Source organism: Somniosus microcephalus, chromosome 28, assembly GCF_052327205.1.
Source record: "Somniosus microcephalus isolate GS21.2 chromosome 28, FLI_Smic_1.0, whole genome shotgun sequence".
Lineage (NCBI taxonomy): Eukaryota > Metazoa > Chordata > Chondrichthyes > Squaliformes > Somniosidae > Somniosus > Somniosus microcephalus.
In genome coordinates, this window is record NC_141014.1 from 12,508,818 (window position 1) to 12,535,631 (window position 26,814).

A 26,814-nucleotide genomic window follows, 5' to 3' on the forward strand; every position below is an offset into this window, starting at 1 on the left:
TACCACTCATTGTGTATTCCCTTGCCTTATTTGTCCGTCCAAAATGCATCACCTCGCACTTTTCAGGGTTAAATTCCATTTGCCACTTTTCTGCCCATCTGACCAACCCGTTTATATCGTCCTGTAGCCTGAGGCTTTCCTCCTCGCAATTTACCACCCCACCAATTTTCGTGGCATCTGTGAACTTACTGATCATACCTTTTACATTCTCATCCAAATCATTTATGTAGATCACAAACAACAAGGGACCCAGCACCGATCCCTGAGGTACCCCACTGGACACAGGCTTCCAGTCACAAAAGCAACCTTCGACCATCACCCTCTGCCTCCTGCCACTCAGCCAGTTTAGGATCCAACGCGCCAAGGCACCCTGGATCCCATGGGCTCTTACCTTCTTGACCAGTCTCCTATGCGGGACTTTGTCAAAAGCTTTACTGAAGTCCATGTAAACCACATCCACAGCATTTCCCTCATCCACCCCCCTAGTCACCCCCTCGAAAAATTCAATCAGATTTGTCAGACATGATTTACCCTTGACAAAGCCATGCTGACTATCCCCGATTAATCCTTGCCTCTCCAAGTGGAGACTAATTTTGTCCCTCAGAATTTTTTCCAATAATTTCCCTACCACAGATGTTAGGCTCACTGGCCTGTAATTCCCTGGTTTATCTCTGCTACCCTTCTTGTATAATGGTACTACATTAGCTGTTCTCCAGTCCTCTGGTACATCCCCTGTTCCATCATGTTTGGTATTCATGATAAAAAAAAGGTCAGGGAACGTCTGTTGAGAGAAACCGAACTAACATTGGAAATTGCTGTGAAAATATGCCACGCCAGCGAGCTAGCTCGAAAGCATGCGAAGACTTTCAGTGAAATCAATAATGATGCGATTGTAATGAGTGATAATGCTGCTGTCGGTGCTGTGTCCTACAAGGGGAAGAAACGTGGGCAGAACAGAAATGAAAAGCAATCGGAGGATTAAATTTTTAATTGTAAACGCTATGGTTACAAACACCAGTTAAGAAAATGCCCAGCGTTTGGAAAAATGTGCACAAAGTGTAATGGAAAGAATCACTTTGCCAAACAATGCTTTTCAAAACTAAAAACAAAGAAAGGGCAACGAGTTAATGTGATTGAGGACACTGATTTAAGTGAGACATTTTTTGTATGAATAGTGTCATGTGACAATGTCAAAAATGATACAGAAAATGTGCAGCCCTCAGATATGGACAATGCTGAACATAAAATTAATGCAGTAAAAGAGGACAAATGGATGATCCGACTGTAGATAAATGGAGCATTAGTTACATTGAAACTGGACACTGGGGCAAAAGCAAATTTAATCAGTATGAGTGACATTAAAAACATGAAAGAAAAGCCCAAAATACAGAAAAAGTCAGTACTACTGAAGGACTATAATGGACAGAAAATAGATAGCTTAGGTGCATGCAGACATAAAGTGACAGTCAAAGACAAAGTGCATCATCTCATGTTTTCTGTTGTGGATGAAGGACTTCATTCACTACTGGGTGACAAAGCTTGTGAGGACTTAGAGCTGGTCAAGAGAGTATACCGTATAAACTGTGCCATAAGCAGACCAGATGACTCAGTGGATTCTGTAGTAAATAATTTCCAGGATGTGTTCAAAGGATTTGGAGTTCTACCATTCACTTACAAGATCCAGCTAAAGGAAGATGCTCAGCCAGTGGTACATGCTCCACGAAGAGTTCCAGCACCCCTGCGTGACCGGCTCAAGAATGAACTGGACAGAATGACCACACTAGGAGTCATCAGGAAAGTCGAAGAGCCAACAGACTGGGTTAACTCCATGGTATGTGCAAAGAAAAAGAACAATGATCTAAGAATATGCATGGATCCAAAGGACTTAAATGCAAACATAAAACGTGAACACTACCAGATTCCCAAGCAAGAAGAAATCACCAGTGAAATGTCAGGTGCCAGATACTTTACAAAGCTCGATGCATCACAAGGATTTTGGCAACTAAAACTGGATGAAGAGAGCACCAAATACTGTACCTTCAACACACCATTTGGCAGGTATTGTTTCCTCAGAATGCCTTTTGGGATAATATCTGCATCTGAAATCTTTCATAGAGCGATAGAACACATAATTGAAGGTCTGGAAGGAGTTCGGGTCTATGTTGATGATATCATCATCTGGGGCTCCACACTGAAAGAACACAATGAGAGACTGAATAAAGTGCTACAGAGCATACGCCGGAATGGACTGAAGCTCAACAAAGCCAAGTGTCAGTTTGGTGTCCAGGAAGTCACTTTCCTAGGAGATAATCTATCTGGTAAAGGAATAGAGCCAGATATGGAAAAAGCAAACGCCATACTCAAAATGCCCCGACCCACTGACGAAAAAGGAGTGCTATGCATCATGGGGATGATAAACTTCATTGGAAAGTTCATTCCTAACTTGTCAGCCAAGACAGCCTGTCTGCGAGACCTGCTACGTAAAACAAATGAGTTCGCATGGACAGAAAGACATGAACAAGAGTGGATAAACCTCAAAACAGTGCTGACAACCACACCTGTACTCACCTTCTTTGACCCAACAAAAAGAATCAAAGTGTCAACGGATGCATCAAAAGATGGCCTAGGTGCGGTCTTGCTACAAGCAGAGGGTGAAGATTGGAAGCCTGTTGCCTATGCCTCCAGGTCTATGACTGATACTGAGTGTCGATACGCCCAGATTGAAAAGGAATGTCTAGGCTTGGTAGTTGGACTAGAAAAGTTTCATGGCTACATATATGGACTTCCCACCTTCACAGTTGAGACAGACCACAGCCCATTGGTTGCCATCATAAAAAAGAACCTGAATGAGATGTCTCCAAGGATTCAACGACTCATGATGAAGCTGCAAAGATATGACTTTGAACTGATCTACACACCAGGCAAATACATAGCGTTAGCAGATGCACTATCCCGAGCACCCACAATGAGTCATGTGAGCTGTACTGAAGAAGACGTGGATGTTCATGTGAGTATGGTCACTGCTGCGCTGCCCGTGTCAGACACAAAATCAAAGCAAATAGCAGAAGAAACAGTAAAAGATACAGTATTACAAACAGTAATAGAGAACATTCATCATGGTTGGCCAAAAGGTTCCTGTCCAAAGTACTATCACATCAGGTCAGAGTTAAGTGTCGCAAGTGGACTATTACTAAAACAGAACAGAATAGTCATTCCACAGGCTCTACGTCAAGGCATGCTCAAAAGTATTCATGAGGGACACCTCGTAATTGAAAAATGCAAAAGGAGAGCAAGAGACACTGTTTATTGGCCTGGCATAAATAAGGACATTGAGAACATGATAGGCAAATGTGAGACATGTCAGAAACACCAAAACAAACAAGCAAAGGAACCAATGATAGTAGCTGACATACCAACAGCACCATGGCAAAAAGTTGGTATGGACCTTTTTCATTTAAATGGTAAAGACTATCTAATAGTGATTGACTACTATTCTAACTATCCTGAGATGGCGCTGCTCTCAAGCACCACAGCAAGCAGTGTCATAATGCATGTGAAATCCATCTTCGCCAGACATAGAATTCCCAGGATTGCCGTTAGCGACAATGGTCCGTGCTTCAACTGTAAGGAATGGCAACAGTTTGCAGCACATTATGACTTTCAACACATCACATCCAGTCCTTTCTATGCTCAGTCGAATGGTAAGGCAGAGAAAGGTGTTGAAGTTCTCAAGCAGCTGCTGAAGAAAGCGACAGAAAGCAAGTCTGATCCTTATCTCGCCCTGCTGAGCTACCGAGCCTCACCTTTAGACTCTGGTTCTTCACCTGCTGAGCTCCTAATGGGTCGCAAGTTGCGTACCACGCTACCCTGCTGTGCAAAAGAAAAGCAGAGTAAGGAACTGAGACAGAGACTTCAACTGTTAAAGCTGAAACAGAAATCACACTTTGAAAAGTCATTCAAAACTCTGAAACCATTGACAAGGGATGATGTTGTCAGGATTGAGGATCCAGATGCATGGAACAGGAAAGCTACAGTTCTTGAGGAAGTAGGACCAAGGTCATACGCTGTTAGAACTGAGGAAGGACAGATTCTCAGGAGGAACCGCCGTTCCCTCCTAAAAACACAAGAGACTATCGAAGAGCAAATCGATGACAATGCCACAACTGAATCTTGTCACTCACCACCAGAACAATCAAACACAAATACACATACAGGCTCTCATGAAAACACATCAGACTTACCTGTGCTGAGAAGATCCACACGTGAAGTAAAAAAGCCTGATAGACTTAATCTTTGAGTACAAAGAAAACTACATTGAAAATGCATTGACTGTTGAAGATGTTTATGTTGTTATTGATTGATATTGATTGATACTGATTTTGTTTAACCTCAAAGAAAGGGGGATGTAATGATCAGTGACCTGTCATTCTGGAATGGTACACTAGGTGGTGCTGTATGTATATAAGAGTGGGCTATCCACAATGCACTAGGCTACCCACAAGGCAGCAGTCAAGATGGAGGCCTCTACAGATACTGTGCCTAGTCCACATGTGCTCAATAAAGTGTCTAGCAAAAGCTAGCTGTTCTTAATAAAAATGACTAGTTATTAATGAACATAACATTATAGCACCTTTAACCTAGTAAAATATCCCAAGGTGCTTCACAGGAGCCATTATCAAACAAAATTTGACACCGAGCCACATAAGGAGAGATTAGGTCAGGTGCCCTAAACCTTGGTCAAAGAGGTAGGTTTGGAGGAACATTTAAAGAAGGAGTGAGAGGTAGCGAGGCGGAGATGTTTCGGGAGATACCGTGCCCAGTGTCCATTCCGCGACCCGGCCTGGTCTTTGCTTTCATCAGTGAGCCCTGGAACTTTGCTCAAATTTGATTCCCAATTCCTGGCCTTCTCTGCCATCAATACTACACTGCTCCACTCGACTACTCAGATCTTCTATTCAGTTGCTGCAGTTTGACGGTAACTTTGTCTAGTTTACAGCCCATCCCCCATCGCTGCTGTGTCTGTGACTGTCCCACTGGTTTATTTTGCTGCTGTCTGGGTTCCTGGTCAGAAATTCACTCTCCTGGGCCGATGTCCATTTCTGGATCTTATGGTGGCCTCCAACTTCACCAGTGCTTTCTGCCACACAACACTTCTCCACATTAACACCTCCAGCGTACCTCTCGGTTATTCTGCCCTCCCAAATCCCTTCAGAATGTCTGTCAACTTGCAAACACTGCCCTGACCATCTACAAGTTTATTCTGGATGGTTGCATTGACATTCTGGGCCTTGACGGCAATATCATAGTGCCAATCTTAAAAATACATCACCCCAGATGGGACTCGAACCCACAATCCCTGGCTTAGGAGGCCAGTGCCTTATCCATTAGGCCACTGGGGCTGTATACAAAGGAATGAAAATCATGAGACTTAAGGGTCAGTTTGTGACCGCCAAATCATTATTTACAGGGCAAATTATTCTCACCGCAGACAGAAAATCTTTGATTAGGATTTAAAATGCACATCAGCTGCTGTGACTCTGATCTTCTATTCAGTTGCTGCAGTTTGAAGGTAACTTTGTCTAGTTTGCAGCCCATCCCCCATCGCTGCTGTTACCTGCTGAGTCTGTGACTGTCCCACTGGTTTATTTTGCTGCTGTCTGGGTTCCTGGTCAGAAATTCACTCTCCTGGGCCGACGTCCATTTCTGGATCTTATGGTGGCCTCCAACTTCACCAGTGCTTTCTGCCACACAGCATTTCTCCACATTTCCACAGAAATACCTCCAGCGTACCTCTCAGTTACTCCGCCCTCCCAAATCCCTTCAGAATGTCTATCAACTTGCGAACACTGCCCTGACCATCTACCAGTTTATTCTGGATGGCTGCATTGACATTCTGGGCCTTGACGGCTATATCATAGTTGTAGTGTATGTGCTTTTAAGAGCCCCAGGTGTGCTGTAATGCCGGTAATGGCCACTCGGGCTATATAAGCCTGTATATTGTGTATATCCGTTAGAACCCCCCCCCCAGACTTTGCTTAGTAAACAGCTATGAACCAACTCCTGTCTTCAGTGTCTCTATCAACACACGGACACTACAGTGGCGACGAAGTGGAAACGGACTTACCTGCAATTCGGCAGCACCTCAAGAACATCGATTCCTCGGGCGTCCAGAAGACTCAAGAAAGTGAGAGAAGCTGTGGTTTCACCAGCTGGCCAAGCTGGTGGCAGGTACTGCGCTAATCCTTCCTGGGCGTCAGGCTGGGGCTCCAGCGGCTGGCTCTACAGATAAGACAGGCAGCGAAATCGGAGGCAAGCAATAACGGACTGGGAGGGAGCACTCGGGAGACGGCCGGCGCTGCAAGCAGGTCGGCGTTCAGACCTGGAGAGAAAGCCCGGCGGGAACGAGTCTCCAACTGTGAATAAATTTTAAAAAGAGAACGGAAACCGCGGGAAACAGCGTTGTCATCGGCAGCAGCGGCGGGAAAGCGCGGGAAGCGCCATATCTTTTCTGCAGAACAGAAAGAAAAGCGTGGGAAGCGCCATATCTTTTCTAAGATGCCTAAGTCTGGCAATATTGATGCTTTTGATAGCGAAATAGAGGATTGGACCACATATGTGGAAAGAGTAGAGGTATATTGCACTGCAAATGGAATAGAAGATGAAAGAAAAAGCTTCAGTACTGCTGAACCTAATGGGCGCAAAGGCATGCGGGCTGTTACGAAATGTAATCACTCCAGCCAAACCAAAGGACAAGAATTTTAAAGAAATTGTTGATACCCTGCAGGAGCACTTAAACCCAACACCGCTGCTGATAGCGGAATGATTCAAATTCTCCAAGAGAAATCAACACAAGAATGAAAGTAACGCTGATTACCTCACCGAATTAAGAAAGCTATCAAAGTACTGCCAATTCGGGGCAGGACTAGCAGATTATCTTCGAGACAAATTCGTCTGCGGTCTCTTAAGTGAAGGAACACAAAAAAGGCTGCTTTGTGAAAAAGATTTAACACTGGACAAGGCTTTCAGTATGGCTGTATCATACGAAGCAGCAGCAAGAGGAGCTGCAGAGATACAACAAAAGACACAGGACTTCGGCACCCATGAAATGACACAGGGTTTCGAAAGATGTTATCGCTGCGGCAGATCCACCCATAACCAGAGGGACTGCTGGTTCAAGGACAAAGCATGCAGGCAATGCGGAAAGGTTGGACACATTGCACAGGTATGCCGATCTGGACAAAATAAATCCACAGACAGAAAAAAAAAAATCAATAAAGAAAAGTACAGAAAGGTACAAATGATGACGGACAGCAGCTCCGAAGACCAGAAAAGCGATAGTGACTCTGAAAACAAGAGACTAAGCTGTCTCAAATTACATAATGTACTTGCCAAAGATGATTACCAAACCATTTGGGTTACCCTCACGATAGCAGGGTCCCCAGTTAAAATGGAACTAGATACAGGATCAGCTCTAACCGTAATAAATCGACAGGATTACGAGAGGCTATTTCCGCATATACCTTTAAAAGACGCATCCATTATCTTAAAAACATATACGGGGCAGAAAGTATACCCCAAAGGAAAAATAAGGGTGCCTGTTGTATACAACGGCAAAGAAATACAAAAGTTGTATTTATACATTCTACAAGATGGTGGTCCACCGTTGTTGGGACGTGAATGGATCAGAAAGATACGTTTAGACTGGCACTCCATTCAGGCACTGACGGTGACCAGTAAGGAAAAAAACAGTGATGACATCATACCTAAACGATTAAAAGACACCTTGGCCAACGCCAAAGAAGTGTTTCAAGAGAAACTAGGAACCTTGAAAGGCATCACCGCCTCAATAAAAGTGGAAGATGCAGCAATTCCCAAGTTTTTTAAGGCAAGACCGGTGCCATACGCAATTCGTCCAGCAGTCGAGGCAGAGCTGGGGAATTTGGAAAAGGCAGGCATATTATCCAAAATAGATTGGAGCAAGTGGGCAACACCCATCATTCCAGCCATGAAGAAAGCATTGAATAATGATAAATCTGAAGAACAGAGAAAAATTCGCATCTGTGGAGACTTCAAGGTGACTGTAAACCCGGTCCTTCACACAGTACAGTATCCTCTTCTGAGGAGGGAAGATATTTTCACCTCACTATCCGGAGGGAAACGTTTCACCAAAATTGACTTGGCACAGGCATATCTACAGATGGAGGTTGAAGAGGCCTCTAAAAAATATCTCACGATAAATACACACAAAGGTCTATACCAGTACAATCGACTGGTTTTCGGTGTAGCATCCGCTCCAGCTATCTGGCAAAGAGCTATGGAGCAAGTCCTCCAAGGGATTCCGGGTACTCAATGCTACCTAGACGACATCCTTGTAACAGGAGAAAACGACAACGAGCACCTTGCCAATTTGGAGCAGGTGCTCACTAGGCTGAGAGAACGGGGCCTACGAGCAAATCACCCCAAGTGCGAATTTTTCCAAAATCAAATATCATATTGTGGCCACATAATTAATAAGGAAGGGTTGCATAAGTCACCTGAAAAAATTGAAGCGGTCATAAAAGCCCCAGCACCTGAAAATGTTTCACAATTAAGGTCGTTCCTGGGATTAATAAATTACTATCATAAATTTTTACCGAACTTATCAACTCTTCTACACCCTCTTAATGAACTGCTACAAACAGGAGTGATTTGGAAATGGAACGAAGACTGTAAACGTGCCTTCCATAAATGCAAAGGCTTAATCACATCCGAAGAAGTTTTGGCTCATTACAACCCATCACTGCCAATCAGACTGGCGTGCGATGCATCCCCTTACGGCATAGGAGCAGTATTATCGCATAAATTCCCTGATGGCTCAGAACGGCCGATAGCTTTTGTGTCATGCTCATTAAACTCAGCTGAGCGTAACTATGCCCAAATCGACAGGGAGGCACTCAGCCTGATATGGGGAGTGAAGAAATTCAACCATTACTTACACGGACAAAAATTTACCTTGTTGACTGATCATCAACCCCTCATCTCCATATTCAACCCTAAAAAGGGTGTTCCCATTATGACAGCGCAAAGGCTACAGAGGTGGTCCCTTTATCTAGGGGCACACCAATACAACATAGAATACAAAGGATCAAAACAGCATGGGAATGCTGACGGTTTATCGCGCCTACCGTTGCCAACGGTAGAAGAGACACCTACAGTAGCCCCAGTGGAGATGTTCCACTCTACCATTGTGGAATGTCTACCAGTAACAAATTCTGCCATTGAAAGGGAGACGAGAAATGACCCGACTCTCTCACGGGTCTACGATTTAACAGTGAAGGGATGGCCGGCACATGGCGAACCACTGTTGCCAGCATTCTCGCAAAGAAGAGAACAGCTGTCAGTGTGCCGAGGAACCTTGATGTGTGGATCCAGAGTGGTGATTCCACCCAAACTCCAGGATAAAGTGCTAAAGGAGCTTCACGAGGGGCATCTGGGTGGAGTGAAAATGAAGAACCTAGCCAGGGCGTTTGTATGGTGGCCAGGTATCGATGGAGACATCGAAGAAATGACCAAGAGCTGCCTAGGATGCCAGAAGGCCCAAAACGCTCCACCACAAGCCCCTCTACATCCATGGGAGTGGCCCTCATCTCCCTGGCAAAGGGTACACATCGACTTTGCTGGTCCATTTATGGACTCAATGTTCTTAATCGCGGTTGATGCACACTCCAAGTGGCCGGAGGTAATAAAGATGTCCTCCACCACCACGGAAAAAACCATCACAGTATTAAGGACCATATTTGCCAGGAATGGGCTGCCGGAACAGATCTGTTCTGATAATGGACCGCAATTTGTGTCCGAAGAATTCAGGAAATTCTGAAAAACAATGGGGTTAAGCACTACACGTCCGCCCCATACCATCCCGCCACCAATGGATTGGCTGAAAGGTTTGTCCAGACCTTCAAGAAGGCCATAAAGGCCATGGGTAATGAAGACATAAAACTTCAACACAAGGTGGATAACTTCTTATTCGCATACAGGAATGCAACACATATGGTTACCAACCAAACTCCCGCCATGATGTTCTTCAATAGAAACCTAAGATGCCGGCTGGATTTGGTCAAGCCCAACATCAGAAGGGACGTGGAGAACCGGCAGTTTCAAGGCATGAATGAAAGGCCAACTAGAACCTTCCAGATAGGTCAACAAGTTTTAGCCCGGGACTACCGTACCGAGAAATGGCAGCCTGGAACTATCTGCACACGACTAGGACCACTGATGTATACCGTGGACATTGGAGAAAGCATAATAAGGCGCCATGCTGACCAAATCATAGACTCATCCGAAAAGGGACAACCTACACCACAACTCTATACGTCTAACGATGAAGTAGAGATACCCATATCTACCTCCGATCCGGTGATACTGGAACCCGATGAACCCGACACTGGCATTCAAGCCGAATCAGCCTTGCCAAAAGAACCTACTGCACCACCAGAAACTACTACACCACCGAGGCGTTATCCGGACCGAGTCACGAAGCCTCCTGAGAGACTGACTTATATTTGATTAACTGCAGCAATGTGTAGATTATTTTTCTTATAACATGTAATTAATAATTACTTAAAATATGATGTACTGGTTAACTAAAAGGGGAGGAATTGTAGTGTATGTGCCTTTGAGAGCCCCAGGTGTGCTGTAATGCTGGTAATGGCCACTCGGGCTATATAAGCCTGTATGTTCGTTAGAACCCCCCGCCCCCAGACTTTGCTTAGTAAACACCGATGAACCAACTCCTGTCTTCAGTGTCTCGATCAACACACGGACACTACAATAGTACCAATCTTAAAAATACATCACCCCAGATGGGACTCGAACCCACAATCCCTGACATAGAAGGCCAGTGCCTTATCCATTAGGCCACTGGGGTTATACATAAAGCAATGAAAATCATGAGACTTAAGGGTCAGTTTGTGAACGCCAAATCATTATTTACAGGGCAAATTATTCTCACCGCAGACAGAAAATCTTTGATTAGGATTTAAAATGCACATTGTTGGGTGGCTAATGAATCGATTCACCACATTCTTCCCATGTGGCCCGAATACTACGGTAGGTAATCAATCAAACCCAAACTGCACAGCCAGAGTAAAGTTTGTACAGGACACAATTTCAAACTTTGCAAATGACACAAAACTTGGAAGTGCAGTGAACAGTGAGGAGGATAGTGATCGACTTCAAGAGGACATAGACAGGCTGGTGGAATGGGCGGACATGTGACAAATGAAATGTAACGCAGAAAACTGATACATTTTGGTAGAAGGAATGAAGAGAGGAAATATATACGAAAGGGTACAATCCTAAAGGGGTGCATAAACAGACAAAACTAGGGGTGTATGTACACAACTCATTGAAGGTGGCAGGGCAGGTTGAGAAAGCAGTTAAAAAAGCTTACGGGATCCTGGGCTTCATGAATAGAGTTGTAGAGTCATAGAGTCATAACGGCACAGAGGGAGGCCATTCAGCCCATCCAGTCCGTGCCGGCTCTCTTTAGAGCAATCCAGTCAGTCCCATTCCCCCGCTTTATTCCCATAGCCCTGCAAGTTTATTTCCCTCAAGTGCCTATCCAGCCTCCCCTTGAAAACATTGAGTGTCTCCACTTCCACCACTTCCGTCGGCAGCAAGTTCCAGGTCATCACCATTCACTGTGTAAAAAAGTTTTTCTCACACACCCCCTGTATCTCTTGCCCAATTCCTTAAATGTGTGCCCCCTAGTCCTTGTACCATCAAGTAGTAGGAACAGCCTTTCCCCGTCTAGCCTATCCAAACCCGTCATAATCTTGTACACCTCTATCAAATCACCCCTCAACCTCCTTTGCTCTAACGAAAACAAATCCAGCTTCTCCAACCTGTCCTTATAGCTAAGATCCCCCATCCACGGAACCATTCTCGTAAATCTCCTCTGCACCCTCTCAAGGGCCTTCACATCCTTCCTAAATTGTGGTGACCAGAACTGGATGCAATACTCCAGTTGTGGTCCAACCAGCGCTTTATAAAGGTTCAGCATAACTTCTCTACTTTTGTACTTAAAACCTAAAACCTCTATTTATGAAGCCCAAGATCCCGTATGCTTTGTTAACCACTCTCTCAATATGTCCTGCCACCGAGGTATAGAGTAGAAAATCGTGGAAATTATGATGAACCTTTATAAAACACTGGTTCGACCCCAACTGGAGTATTGTGTCCAATTCTGGGCATCGCACTTTAGGAAGGATGTGAAGGCCTTAGAGAGGGTGCAGAAAAGATTTACGAGAATGATTCCAGGGATGAGGGACTTTAGTTATGTCGATAGACTGGAGAAGCTGGGGTTGTTTTCCATAGAGCAGAGAAGATTGAGAGGAGATTTGATAGAGGTGTTCAAAATCATGAGGGGTCTGGACAGTGTAGATAGAGAGAAACTGTTCCCATTGGTGGAAGGGTCGAGAACCAGAGGACACAGATTTAAAATGATTGGCGGAACAGTCAAAGGCGACGTGTGGAATAACTTGTTCACTCAGGTTGGTGGAGGCAGATTCAATCACGGCTTTCAAAGGGGAATTGGATAAGTACCTGCAGGAAAAACATTTGCAGGGCTACGGGGAAGGGGCAGGGACAGTGGGACTAGCTGAAGTGGTATTGCAGAGAGCCGGCACGGGCTCGACGGGCCGAATGGCCTCCTTCAGTGCTGTAACCATTCTATGATAACCTTTTGGTCACCTGTCCTAGTATCTCCTTATGTGGCTCGGTGTCAAATTCTGTCTGATAATCGCTCCTGTGAGCCCCTTGGGGCGTTTTACTACTTAACAGACGCTATATAAATGCAAGTTGTTGCTGTAGATGGCTCTGGCACGGCACGTGAGCAGCGGCTGATATGATGGGTGAAAATAGCTTCCCTCTATGCTTAACTTTCCAGGATTAGGGAAATGTGAGGAATTTCATAGCGGTCAATTGTCCTCAGGTGGGGTGCTGTTTGTATTCTGCCCCAGTGGCCTAATGGATAAGGCACTGACCTCCGAAGCCAGGGATTGTGTGTTTGAGTCTCATCTGGGGTGATGTGTTTTTAATGATTGACACTATGGCGGATTAGACGGGGCAAGTGGTGGAAAGTACAGCCAGGCGGGGAGGCTGCATTAATCGTAACTTGTGAGCCAAGGCCGTGGTGTCAATGCAATCATCCGCAATAAGCTCAAGGGTGGTAAAGGCCTTGTGGACAAGTGGATCAACATTTCGAGGAAGTGGGAGCAGGAATTTGGGAGGGCCGAGTAACCAAGAAGTTTGCTGCAGGTATTTCTGTGGAAATTTCCAGGGCTGACTGATGTAAACAAAGAGGTGGATGGTCAGTGGGCCCAGGTAACTTTAAACTTGTAGCTTGGGCTAGAATGCAACCACACAGGATCGTACCTATCAGCCAAGGTCCCAGACTCCTCCATCACCATCCCTGGGTATGTCCCGTCCCACAAGCAGGACAGACCCAGCAGAGGTGGCGGCCCAGTGGTACACAGACAGGAGGGAGTGGCCCTGGGAGTCCTCAACGCTGACTCCGGACCCCATGAACTCTCATACCATCAGGTGGACTTCAATGTCCATCGCCATAAGAACATAAGAAGTAGGAGCAGGAGTTGGCCATACAGCCCTTCGAGCCTGCTCCGCCATTCAATAAGATCATGGCTGATCTTCGACCTCAACTCCACTTTCCCGCCCGACCCCATATCCCTTGTTCCCCCGAGAGTCCAAATATGTATCTATCGCAGCCTTGAATATAGTCCACGACTCAGCATCTTTCGGGGCAGAGAATTCCAAACATTCACAACCCTCTGAGTAAAGAAATTCCTCCTCATCTCAGTCTTAAATGGTCGACCCCTTATCCTGGGATTGTGACCCCTAGTTCTAGACTCTCCAGCCAGGGGAAACAACCTCTCAGCATCTACCCTGTCAATCCCACTCAGAATCTTATATGTTTCAGTGAGATCACCTCTCATTCTTCTAAACTCCAGAGAGTATAGGCCCATTCTACACAATCTCTCATCATAGGACAGCCCTCTCATCCCAGGAATCAATCTAGTGAACCTTCGTTTCACCGCCTCTAAGGCAATTATATCCTTCCTTAGGTAAGGAGACTAAAACTGTGCGCAGTACTCCAGGTGTGGTCTCACCAAAGCCCTGTACAATTGTAGTAAGACTTCCTTACTCTTGTGCTCCAACACCCTTGCAATAAAGGCCAACATGCCATTTGCCTTCCTAATTGCTTGCTGTACCTGCATGCTAACTCTCTGTGTTTCCTGTACGAGGACACCTAAATCTCTCTGAACACCAACATTTAATAGTTTCTCACCATTTAAAAAATATTCTGTTTTTCTATTCTTCCTAACAAAGTGAATAACCTCACCTTTCCTCACATTATTCTCTATCTCCCTCCTTATTGCCCACTCACTTAATCTGTCTAGATCCCTTTGCAGGCTCCTTGTGTCCTCCTCACAGCTTACTTTTCCACCCAGCTTTGTATCGTCAGCAAATCTGGATACATTGTCCTCGGTCCCTTCATCTAAGTCATTAATATAGATTGTAAATAGCTGAGGCCCAAGCACCCCACTAGTTACAGCCTGCCAACCGGAAAATGACCCGTTTATCCCTACCCGCAGTTTTCTGTCTGTTAGCCACTCCTCTATCCATGCTAATATATTACCCCAACCCCAGGATACCTTATCTTGTGCAGTGTTGTGGTTGTTGGAGGTCAATCACCTCAGCCCCAGGACATCGCTGCAGGAGTTCCTCAGGGCAGCGGCTCACCACCACCTTCTCAAGGGCAATTAGGGATGGGTAATAAATGCTGGCCTTGCCAACGACGCCCACATCCCAGGAAGAAATCAAAATAAAACATTTTACGTTGCACCTGATTGAATGCCTTTTGGAAATGCAAATATACAACATCCACTGGTTCCCATTTATCTACCCTGCTAGTTACATCCTCAAAATACTCCAATAAATTTGTTAAACACAATTTCCCTTTCACAAAAACCTAATCATATGATTTTCTAAGTGCATTGTTACCACTTCCTCAATAATGGATTCCAACATTTTCCCGATGACTGATGTCAGGCTAACTGGCCTGTCTTCTCTCTCCCTCCTTCTTGTGGATGATTGCATTGACCTTACGGCCTTGTTGGAATCTTGGCTACAGGTGATAATACAATCCTCCTTAATGCAGCCTCCCCGCCTGGCAGCACCTTCCACCACTTGCCCCGCCTAAACTGCCGTTGTGTCAATCATTAAAAACACATCACCCCAGATAAGACTCGAACCCACAATCCCTGGCTTAGGAAGTCAGTGCCTTACCAATTGGGCCACTGGGGCTGAATACAGAAGATAACCCGCCTGAGGGCAATTGACCGCTCCGAAATGTGACATCTGCCTCAGTTTCAGAGTCTTCGAAAGTTCAGCAGAGATGGGAGCTATTTTCACCCATCATATCTGTCACTGCTCGCGCCATACCAGAGCCACCGACAACAACAACTTGCATTTATACAGCACCTTTAACCTAGTAAAATATCCCAAGGTACTTCACAGGAGCGATTATCAAACAAAATTTGACACCGAGCCACATAAGGAGATATTAGGACAGGAGTCCTGAACCTTGGTCAAAGAGGTAGGTTTTAAGGAACATTGAAAGGAGGAGAGAGAGGCAGCGATGTTTAGGGAGATACCGTGCCCACTGTCCATTCCCCGACCCTGCCCACTCTTTGTTTTCAGCAGTGAGCCCTGGAACTTTGCTCAAATTTGATTCCCAATTCCTAGCCTTCTCTGCCATCAATACTAAACTGCTCCACTGGACAACTCAGCTGCTGTGACTCTGATCTTCGATTCAGTTGCTTAAGTTTGAAGGTAACTTTGTCCAGTTTGCAGCCCATCCCCCATCGCTGCTGTGTCTGTGACTGTCCCACTGGTTTATTTTGCTGCTGTCTGGGTCCTGACCAGAAATTCACTCTCCTGGGCCGACGTCCATTTCTGGATCTTATGGTGGCCTCCAACTTCACCACTGCTTTCTGCCACACAACACTTCTCCACATTAACACCTCCAGCGTACCTCTCGGTTACTCTGCCCTCCCAAATCTCTTCAGAATATTTATCAACTTGCGAACACTGCCCTGACCATCTCGGAGTTTATTCTGGATGGTTGCATTGACATTCTGGGCCTTGACGGCTATACCATAGTGCCAATCTTAAAAACATATCACCCCAGATGGGACTCGAACCCACAATCCCTGGCTTAGGAGGCCAGTGCCTTATCCATTAGGCCACTGGGGCTGTATGCAATGCAATGAAAATCATGAGACTTAAGGGTCAGTTTGTGACCGCCAAATCATTACTTACAGGGAAAATTATTCTCACCGCAGACAGAAAATCTTTGATTAGGATTTAAAATGCACATTGTTGTGTGGCTAATGAATCGATTCACCCCATTCTTCCCATGTGGCCCGAATACGACGGTAGGTAATCAGTCAAACCCAAACTGCACAGCCAGAGTAAAGTTTGTACAGGACACAATTTCAAACTTTGCAGATGACACAAAACTTGGAAGTGCAGTGAACAGTGAGGAGGATAGTGATAGACTTCAAGAGGACATAGACAGGCTGGTGGAATGGGCAGACATGTGACAAATGAAAGTTAACGCAGAAAACTGATACATTTTGCTAGAAGGAATGAAGAGAGGAAATATAAACTAAAGGGTACAATTCTAAAGGGGGTGCATGAACAGACAGAACTAGGGGTGGATGTACACAAATCATTGAAGGTGGCAGGGCAGGTTGAGAAAGCAGTTAAAAAAGCTTACGGGATCCTGGGCTTCATGAATAGAGTTGTCGAGTCATCGAGTCATAACGGCACAGAGGGAGGCCATTCAGCCCATCCAGTCCGTGCCGGCTCTCTTTAGAGCAATCCAGTCAGTCCCATTCCCCCGCTTTATTCCCATAGCCCTGCAAGTTTATTTCCCTCAAGTGCCTATCCAGTCTCCCCTTGAAAACATTGAGTGTCTCCACTTCCACCACTTCCGTCGGCAGCGAGTTCCAGGTCATCACCATTCACTGTGTAAAAAAGTTTTTCTCACATCCCCCCTGTATCTCTTGCCCAATTCCTTCAATCTGTGTCCCCTGGTCCTTGTGCCATCAACTAGTGGGAAGAGCCTTTCCCCGTCTAGCCTATCCAAACCCGTCATAATCTTGTACACCTCTATCAAATCACCCCTCAACCTCCTTTGCTCCAATGAAAATAAATCCAGCTTCTCCAACCTGTCCTTATAGCTAAGATCCCCCATCCACGGAACCATTCTGGTAAATCTCCTCTGCACTCTCTCAAGGGCCTTCACATCCTTCCTAAATTGTGGTGACCAGAACTGGATGCAATACTCCAGTTGTGGCCCAACCAGCGCTTTATAAAGGTTCAGCATAACTTCTCTACTTTTGTACTCAAAACCTAAAGCCTCTATTTATGAAGCCCAAGATCCCATATGCTTTGTTAACCACTCTCTCAATATGTCCTGCCATCGAGGTATAGAGTAGAAAATCGTGGAAATTATGAAGAACCTGTATAAAACACTGGTTCGACCCCAACTGGAGTATTGTGTCCAATTATGAGCACCGCACTTTAGGAAGGATGTGAAGGCCTTAGAGAGAGTGCAGAAAAGATTTACGAGAATGATTCCAGGGAAGAGGGACTTTAGTTACGTGGATAGACTGGAGAAGCTGGGGTTGTTCTCCTTAGAGCAGAGAGGATTGAGAGTAGATTTGAGAGAGGTGTTCAAAATCATGAGGGGTCTGGACAGAGTAGATAGAGAGAAACTGTTCCTATTGGTGGAAGGGTCAAGAACCAGAGGACACAGATTTAAGATGATTGGTGGAACAACCAAAGGCGACGTGTGGAATAACTTTTTTACTCAGCGAGTGGTTAGGATCTGGAATGCACTGCCTGGAAGGCTGGTGGAGGCAGATTCAATCACGGCTTTCAAAGGGGAATTGGATAAGTACCTGCAGGAAAAACATTTGCAGGGCTACGGGGAAGGGGCAGAGACAGTGGGACTAGCTGAAGTGGTATTGCAGAGAGCCAGCACGGGCTCGACGGGCCGAATGGCCTCCTTCTGTGCTGTAACCATTCTATGATAAGCTTTGGGTCACCTGTCCTAGTATCTATTTATGTGGCTCGGTGTCAAATTCTCTTTGATAATCGCTCCTGTGAACCCCTTGGGACGTTTTACTACTTTACAGACGCTATAAAATGCAAGTTGTTGCTGCAGATGGCTCTGGCACGGCACGTGAGCAGCGGCAGATATGATGGGTGAAAATAGCTTCCCTCAGTGCTTAACTTTCCAGGATTTGGGAAATGTGGGGAATTTCAGAGCGGTCAATTGTCCTCAGGTGGGGTGCTGTTAGTATTCAGCCCCAGTGGCCTAATGGATAAGGCACTGACCTCCTAAGTCAGGGATTATGTGTTTGAGTCTCATCTGGGGTGATGCGTTTTTAATGATTGACACTATGGCGGATTAGACGGGGCAAGTGGTGGAAAGTACAGCCAGGCGGGGAGGCTGCATTAATTGTAACTTGTGAGCCAAGTTTCCGTCAAGGCTGTGATGTCAATGCAACCATCCGCAATAAGCTCAAGGGTGGTAAGGGCCTTGTGGACAAGTGTATTGACAATTCGAGGAAGCTGGAGTAGGGATTTGGGAGGGCCGAGTGACCAAGAGGGTTTATGGAGGTATTACCGTGGAAATTTCCAGGGCTGACTGACGTAAACAAAGAGGTGGGTGGTCAGTGGGCCCAGGTAACTTTAAACTTGTAGCTTGGGCTAGAATGCAACCACACAGGATCATACCTATCAGCCAAGGTCCCAGACTCCTCCATCACCATCCCTGTGTATGTCCCGTCCCACAAGCAGGACAGACCCAGCAGAGGTGGCGGCCCAGTGGTGCACAGACAGGAGGGAGTGGCCCTGGGAGTCCTAAACGCTGACTCCTGACCCCATGAACTCTCATGCCATCAGGTGGACTTCAATGTCCATCGCCATAAGAACATAAGAAGTAGGAGCAGGAGTCGACCATACAGCCCTTCGAGCCTGCTCCGCCATTCAATAAGATCATGGCTGATCTTCGACCTCAACTCCACTTTCCCGCCCGACCCCATATCCCTTGTTCCCCCTAGAGTACAAATATCTATCTATCGCAGCCTTGAATATACTCCACGACTCAGCATCCACAGCCCTTTGGGGTGGAGAATTCCAAAGATTCACAACCCTCTGAGTGAAGAAATTCCTCCTCATCTCAGTCTTAAATGCACGACCCCTTATCCTGAGACTGTGACCCTTAGTTCTAGACTCTCAACCCAGGGGAAACAACCTCTCAGCATCGACCCTGTCAATCCCACTCTGAATCTTATGTGTTTCATTCTTCTGAACTCCAGGGAGTATAGGCCCATTCTACACAATCTCTCATTATAGGACAGTCCTCTCATCCCAGGAATCAATCGAGTGAATCTTCATTGCACTGCATCATAAGGCATGTATGTCCTTTCTCTGATAAGGAGACCAGAACTGTGCCCAGTACTCCAGGTGTGGTCTCACCAAAGCCCTGTACAATTGTAGTAAGACTTCCTTACTCTTGAGCTCCAACACCCTTGCAATAAAGGCCAACATGCCATTTGCCTTCCTAATTGCTTGCTGTACCTGCATGCTAACTCTCTGTGTTTCCTGTACGAGGACACCTAAATCTCTCTGAACACCAACATTTAATAGTTTCTCACCATTTAAAAAATATTCTGTTTTTCTATTCTTCCGAACAAAGTGAATAACCTCACCTTTCCTCACATTATTCTCTATCTCCCGCCTTATTGCCCACTCACTTAATCTGTCTAGATCCCTTTGCAGGCTCTTTGTGTCCTCCTCACAGCTTACTTTTCCACCTAGCTTTGTATCGTCAGCAAATCTGGATACATTGTCCTCGGTCCCTTCATCTAAGTCATTAATATAGATTGTAAATAGCTGAGGCCCAAGCACCCCACTAGTTACAGCCTGCCAACCGGAAAATGACCCGTTTATCCCTACCCGCTGTTTTCTGTCTGTTAGCCACTCCTCTATCAATGCTAATATATTACCCCCAACCCCAGGATACCTTATCTTGCGTAGCGTTGTGGTTGTTGGAGGTCAATCACCTCAGCCCCAGGACATCGCTGCAGGAGTTCCTCAGGGCAGCAGCTCACCACCACCTTCTCAAGGGCAATTAGGGATGGGCAATAAATGCTGGCTGTAGTGTATGTACCCGTCTACCTTTAAGGGAACTATTGAATGTAACCGTTCACCTTTAAGAGGACTACTTTCGGGTGGCACTATTTGTTTGGCTTCTGTATACTGTAATACCGATAGTGACCACACAAGTATATAAGTGTTGTGGCATGATTGCTGGGGCAGATTCGCCCGGACCTTCGAATAGTAAAGACCTGTTTGTTTGTTACTTCTGGAGTCTGTGTATTTATTAACTGCACAACCCACAGACTTTACAGTGGCGACGAGTTCGATCGTACCCTGCGGCAAGACTACCAAAAGCAACGAAGAGCGTCGAAGAGAGACAACCGCCCTCGTCGTGCTACCAAAAGAAAACACGAGGCTGCAACAACAGAAAGCAGGAACACTAACAACAAAAGCTGTATCAGCAACAGGCACTGACTACCCTTCTGCCACGGTGCGGAGTGAGCCGACCAGCAAGAAACAAGGCGGCCGACGAAACTGTGAGTAGGGGAAGGTGTAGAAGTATCCGGAGGATAAGGGCAGAGCACTCGACCTCGTTCGAGGGGGAGCTGTGCCGGCCAAAAGTCGGGTCCAACGGCGTCGGGTGACAGCCGGACCGCGATCGGCGGGAAAACTCCGGGCAGCGACCGCAGCCACGAAGCGCTGAGCCTGCGAGTAGGCGCGGGAAGAGAAACCCAGCCGCAGCCGGGGAGGGAAAAGCCGGTCTGCGAGAGGGCTGGGGAGGCGAACGGGAACCGTGCGGGTGAGAGCCGGGTGCGGAGCGAGAGACTGTGAGGAGCCAGTCCAGCGGCTGAGCTGTTCTCCACCAACAGGGTACTCAGAGCCGGCAAAACCGAACGTGCGGGAGTGGGAGAGAGACACAGCCGAAAACGGGGTGAGAGACTGCGCGAGAGCCAGTCCAGCGGCTGAACTGTCCTCCGTTAACGGGGTGTACCCAGCGCCGGTAGAGCCGTGCGGGCGGGAGGAAAAGACAGAGCCGAGTAAGGGGAGCTGTGCGGAAGGCAGCCCAGCGGCTGAACCTGTCCGCTGTGGGGAAAGCGTACCCCTTCCACCAGGGAAGAAACGCGGGAAGCCGCCATTAGGCGGGGAAGACGATTGAAGTGGGCGGGGCGAGAAGGAAAGAGCGGGAAACCGCCATTTTCACGGGAAAACCGCCATCTTAGAAATAAACAAATAAATAAGAATACTTGAAGAAATACTTGTGTTGTACCCAAGGAAAGAAAGATGCCTAAGCGGGCGGACATCAACGAGTTCAATACGGAGATAGAAAACTGGGCCACGTACGTAGAACGTATTGAGATACATTGTAAGGCTAACAAAATAGCTAAGGAGGAAAAAGCTTTAACCTTACTTAACATGATGGGTGCGAAAACATTCGGGGTGTTGAAGAATCTTCTCTCACCAGCTAAACTGGCAGATCAGACTTTCGATGATATTGTAGCAGCGCTGAAGGATCACTTGAACCCCACACCGTTGATGCTGGCTGAACGATTCAAATTCTACGCAAGAACGCAGAGGAAAGACGAAAGCAATGCGGAATACTTGGTCGAACTGCGTAGGATAGCGAAATACTGCCAGTTTGGAGGGAACCTGACAGAGGCACTGCGTGACAAGTTCGTATGCGGCTTGTCCAAAGAAGGAACGCAGAAGCGACTACTGGAAGAAAATGACCTCACACTGGACAGGGCTGTCCTCATAGCTGCATCGCATGAAGCCGCAGCGAAAGGAACAGCGGAAATGCAGCTAAAGGCGGCGGCACTAGGGGTGGACCAAATTACTTCGAGCACAACAAAATGCTACCGTTGTGGGAAGACAACACACGACCAGAATCAATGCTGGGGTAAAAACCAAGAATGCAGGAAATGTGGCAAGATCGGGCACATAGCTAAGGTATGCCAGTCAGGAGCAACGTACAACAATAAGAAGTCACCACAAAAATGGTACGGAAAGGTACAAGAGGTGACTAAGAAGAGTCTGAGGGAACAGAAGTCGGTCTCACACTCCAAATGCAAAGGACTGGACAGTCTGAGAATTCACAACGTGAGCAATGAAGCTGACCGACAAACTATCTGGATAACGCTACAGATTGCAAAGGTCCAAGTAAAAATGGAAGTGGACACCGGATCGGCGTTGACGGTCATGAATAAGCATGACTATAAGAAATTTTTCAAGCATATTCCACTACGGGATACGGAACTAGTACTACAGACATACACGGGGCACAAAGTATTCCCCATCGGAATGATAGAAGTCAAGGTGAGATACAAGGATAAAGATCATCACCGGTTGGACCTGTATGTATTGCCTGAGGGAGGACCACCACTTCTGGGACGGGAGTGGATCCGAAAAATAAAATTGGACTGGCAGTCCCTAAACACCATGACGGTGGATTCCGAAAAAGAGGATGTCAAACCTGAACGGTTGTCCAGAATATTGGACGAAGCTAAGGAGGTATTCCAGCAAGGACTGGGAACGCTGCGAGGTATTAAAGCAAAGGTTAAGATTGCAGAAAATGCAAGCCCAAAGTTTTTTAAGGCCAGATCAGTTCCTTACGCAATACGACCAGCTGTGGAGGCAGAACTGGAAGAACTTGAACGATCAGGGGTTCTGTCAAAAGTGGACTGGAGTGAGTGGGCCACACCCATTGTTCCCGTCATGAAGTCCTCACCGAGTAATAAGCCTGGGGGACCGGGGAAGGTCCGTATCTGCGGAGATTTCAAGATTACTGTGAATCCGGTGCTTCACGCGGTACAATACCCGCTTCCGCGGATTGAAGATATCTTTGCTTCGTTGGCTGGAGGGAAACATTTCACGAAAATAGATCTGGCTCAAGCATATCTACAGATGGAGGTCGAGGAAGAGTCACGCCAGTACCTCACCATCAACACTCACAGAGGCTTGTATTGCTACAATAGACTGGTCTTTGGGGTAGCTTCGGCGCCAGCAATTTGGCAGAGGGCCATGGAACAGGTGTTACAAGGAATTCCAAGCACGCAGTGCTACTTAGATGACATTTTAATCACGGGAAAAGATGAGGAAGAACACCTCACGAATTTGAAACTGGTATTCACCAGGTTGAAGGAGTATGGCCTTCGGGTTAATCGCAAGAAGTGTGAGTTCTTCCAAAAACGGATCTCATACTGCGGTCATGTCATTGACCGAGAGGGACTGCATAAGTCACCCGAAAAGATAGAAGTGGTTGTGAAGGCCCCCGCCCCAGGAAACGTATCACAGTTAAGATCATTCTTGGGGTTGATTAATTACTATCACAAGTTTCTGCCAAATTTATCCACGGTACTGCATCCGCTGAATGACCTGTTGCGGAAAGAAACACCATGGAAGTGGAGTGAGGAATGCAAAAAGGCTTTTCGCAGAAGCAAGGAGTTGATTACCTCTGAAGAAGTGTTGGCTCATTTCAACCCAGCATTACCCCTTCGTCTAGCTTGCGATGCTTCCCCGTACGGAATTGGGGCAGTACTCTCGCATAGGCTACCAAATGGCTCGGAAAGGCCAGTGGCTTTCGCGTCCCGATCATTGACACCCGCGGAGCGAAATTACGCCCAAATAGATAGGGAGGCCCTCAGTCTTGTGTGGGGCGTGAAGAAATTCAACCATTAGCTACAATGTAAAAAGTTCACATTGCTGACAGACCACCAGCCGTTGGTGTCCATATTCAACCCAAATAAGGCCGTTTCCACCATGACAGCACAAAGGTTACAAAGGTGGTCCGTGTTACTTGGGGCACACCAATACGAAATTGAGTACAAAAGGTCTAAACAGCATGGAAATGCTGATGGGTTGTCACGCTTGCCATTGCCGATGGTAGAAGAAGCGAGTATAGTGGACCCAGTAGAGTTGTTCCACTCATCCATAGTGGAGTGTCTACCGATAACAAACTCAATGATTGAGAATGAGACAAGGAATGACCCGACTCTTTCACGAGTCTATGATGTAACGGTGGAGGGATGGCCAGCACAGAGCGAACCAACACTGCAAGCATTTGCACAGAGGAAAGAACAACTGTCAGTGTGTCGAGGAACCCTGATGTGTGGATCTAGAGTGGTGATTCCACCCAAACTCCAAAAGAAGGTGCCAAAGGAGCTGCACGAAGGACATCTGGGGGGAGTAAAGATGAAAAATCTAGCAAGAGCGTTTGTGTGGTGGCCAGGCATTGATAGAGACATAGAGGAGATCACGAAGAACTGCCTAGGATGTCAGAGGGTTCAGAACGCGCCACCCCAGGCTCCTCTGCATCCATGGGAGTGGCCCTCATCGCCTTGGCAAAGAGTACACATCGACTTTGCTGGTCCATTTATGGACTCGATGTTTCTAATAGCGGTGGATGCCCACTCCAAGTGGCCGGAAGTAATTAAGATGACCACCACCACCACGGAAAAAACCATCGCAGTGTTAAGGACTATGTTTGCTCGGAATGGCCTGCCGGAACAGATCTGTTCTGATAATGGACCACAATTTGTGTCCGAAGAATTCAAGAAATTCTTAAAGAGCAATGGGGTTAAACATTACACGTCAGCCCCATACCATCCCGCCTCAAATGGATTGGCTGAAAGGTTTGTCCAGACCTTCAAGAAGGCCGTAAAGGCCATGAGTAATGAAAATATAAGTCTGCAACATAAGGTGGATAGCTTTTTGTTGGCATACCGAAATGCGACACATGCGGTCACAAATCAAACTCCCGCAATGATGTTCTGTAATAGACGCCTAAGATGCCGGCTGGATTTACTAAAACCAAACGTCAGAAGAGACGTAGAGAACCGGCAATTCCAGGGCACGAACGACAGGGTCACTAGATCTTTCCAGATCGGTCAACGAGTTTTGGCCCGGGACTACCGTACTGAGAAATGGCAGCCTGGAACTATTGGGAAAAGGCTGGGGCCATTGATGTACACCGTGGACATTGGAGACAATATAATAAGGCGCCATGTTGACCAAATCATAGGGTCCGCCACAAATAGGCCACCGACTTCACCACCTTATCCGGGTGATGTTGAAACTGAGATACCCAGAACACCTACTTCCGATCTAGTGATACTGGAGTCTGCTGAACCTGACACGGCTTTTCAAGCCGAATCGACCTTGCCAGAAGCACCTCCTAGCCCGCCTGAAATGACGACACCACTGCGGCGTTATCCTGACAGAATCCGGAAACCCCCGGAAAGACTGAATCTATGAACTGTCTTACATAAACCTGTATATATGTTAGAATGTATGTTCACTATGGACTTAGTAAGTAATAAGCTAAAAAGGGAGGATTGTAGTGTATGTACCCGTCTACCTTTAAGGGAACTACTGAATGTAACCGTTCACCTTTAAGAGGACTACTTTCGGGTGGCACTATTTGTTTGGCTTCTGTATACTGTAATACCGATAGTGACCACACCAGTATATAAGTGTTGTGGCATGATTGCTGGGGCAGATTCGCCCGGACCTTCGAATAGTAAAGACCTGTTTGTTTGTTACTTCTGGAGTCTGTGTATTTATTAACTGCACAACCCACAGACTTTACACTGGCCTTGCCAGCGACGCCCACGTCCCAGGAACAAATAAAAATAAAACCTTTTACGTGGCACCTTATTGAATGCCTTTTGGAAATCCAAATATACAACATCCACTGATTCCCATTTATCTACCCTGCTAGTTACATCCTCCAAATACTCCAATAAATTTGTTAAACACAATTTCCCTTTCACAAAAACCTAATCATATGATTTTCTAATTGCATTGTTACCACTTCCTCAATAATGGATTCCAACATTTTCCCGATGACTGATGTCAGGCTAACTGGCCTGTCTTCTCTCTCCCTCCTTATTGTGGATGATTGCATTGACCTTACGGCCTTGATGGAATCTTGGCTACAGGTGATAACACAATCCTCCTTAATGCAGCCTCCCCGCCTGGCAGCACCTTCCACCACTTGCCCCGCCTAAACTGCCGTTGTGTCAATCATTAAAAACACATCACCCCAGATGGGACTTGAACCCACAATCCCTGGCTTAGAAAGCCAGTGCCTTATCCATTTTTTTTAATTTTTTTTAAATTAATATACTTTACTGAACATTAAGAACATTTGCAACATCGTGATCATTACATCGTATGATACAAATCAATTCCACCACCCTACACCGCCATTCCGCCACCACATTTTAACATCAAAACCTGAAGTTTAATTTGTCACCTGCAACATATATTAATCGATTGTGCTTTAAAAATTGGTTGTAAAATACTGTCCTTAAATTCCTTTCTGAATAAAACATCCACAGAGCCTTATAATGGTCTTTTAGCTTATATTTAAAATACTCTTTTAGATTGATTCTCCGCCCCTTACAAAACAGAGCATTCCTTCTTTGCACAATCACGAATCTAGCCAAACTGAACATTAAATTAATTGCCGTTCCGCTAGACTCGGGCAGACTCTCCTGCAATCCCCATCTCAAAATTGAGTCCCACGGGATTCCCCTTCTTGCCATTCAGTCCCCACCCAGCAAAAAAGCTTCA

At 46.2% G+C, this 26,814-nt stretch overlaps 3 non-coding genes across 3 annotated transcripts; all 3 read right to left on the reverse strand.

Moving 5' to 3' along the window:
- Window positions 1–5,326: 5,326 nt before the first annotated feature.
- Window positions 5,327–5,399, reverse strand: trnar-ccu (transfer RNA arginine (anticodon CCU)). The gene has a single exon. It is a non-coding gene; the product is annotated as a tRNA-Arg (tRNA).
- Window positions 5,400–10,833: 5,434 nt separating this feature from the next.
- Window positions 10,834–10,906, reverse strand: trnar-ucu (transfer RNA arginine (anticodon UCU)). The gene has a single exon. It is a non-coding gene; the product is annotated as a tRNA-Arg (tRNA).
- A 5,338-nt stretch (window positions 10,907–16,244) lies between these two features.
- trnar-ccu (transfer RNA arginine (anticodon CCU)) lies at window positions 16,245–16,317 on the reverse strand. The gene has a single exon. It is a non-coding gene; the product is annotated as a tRNA-Arg (tRNA).
- Window positions 16,318–26,814: the final 10,497 nt, after the last annotated feature.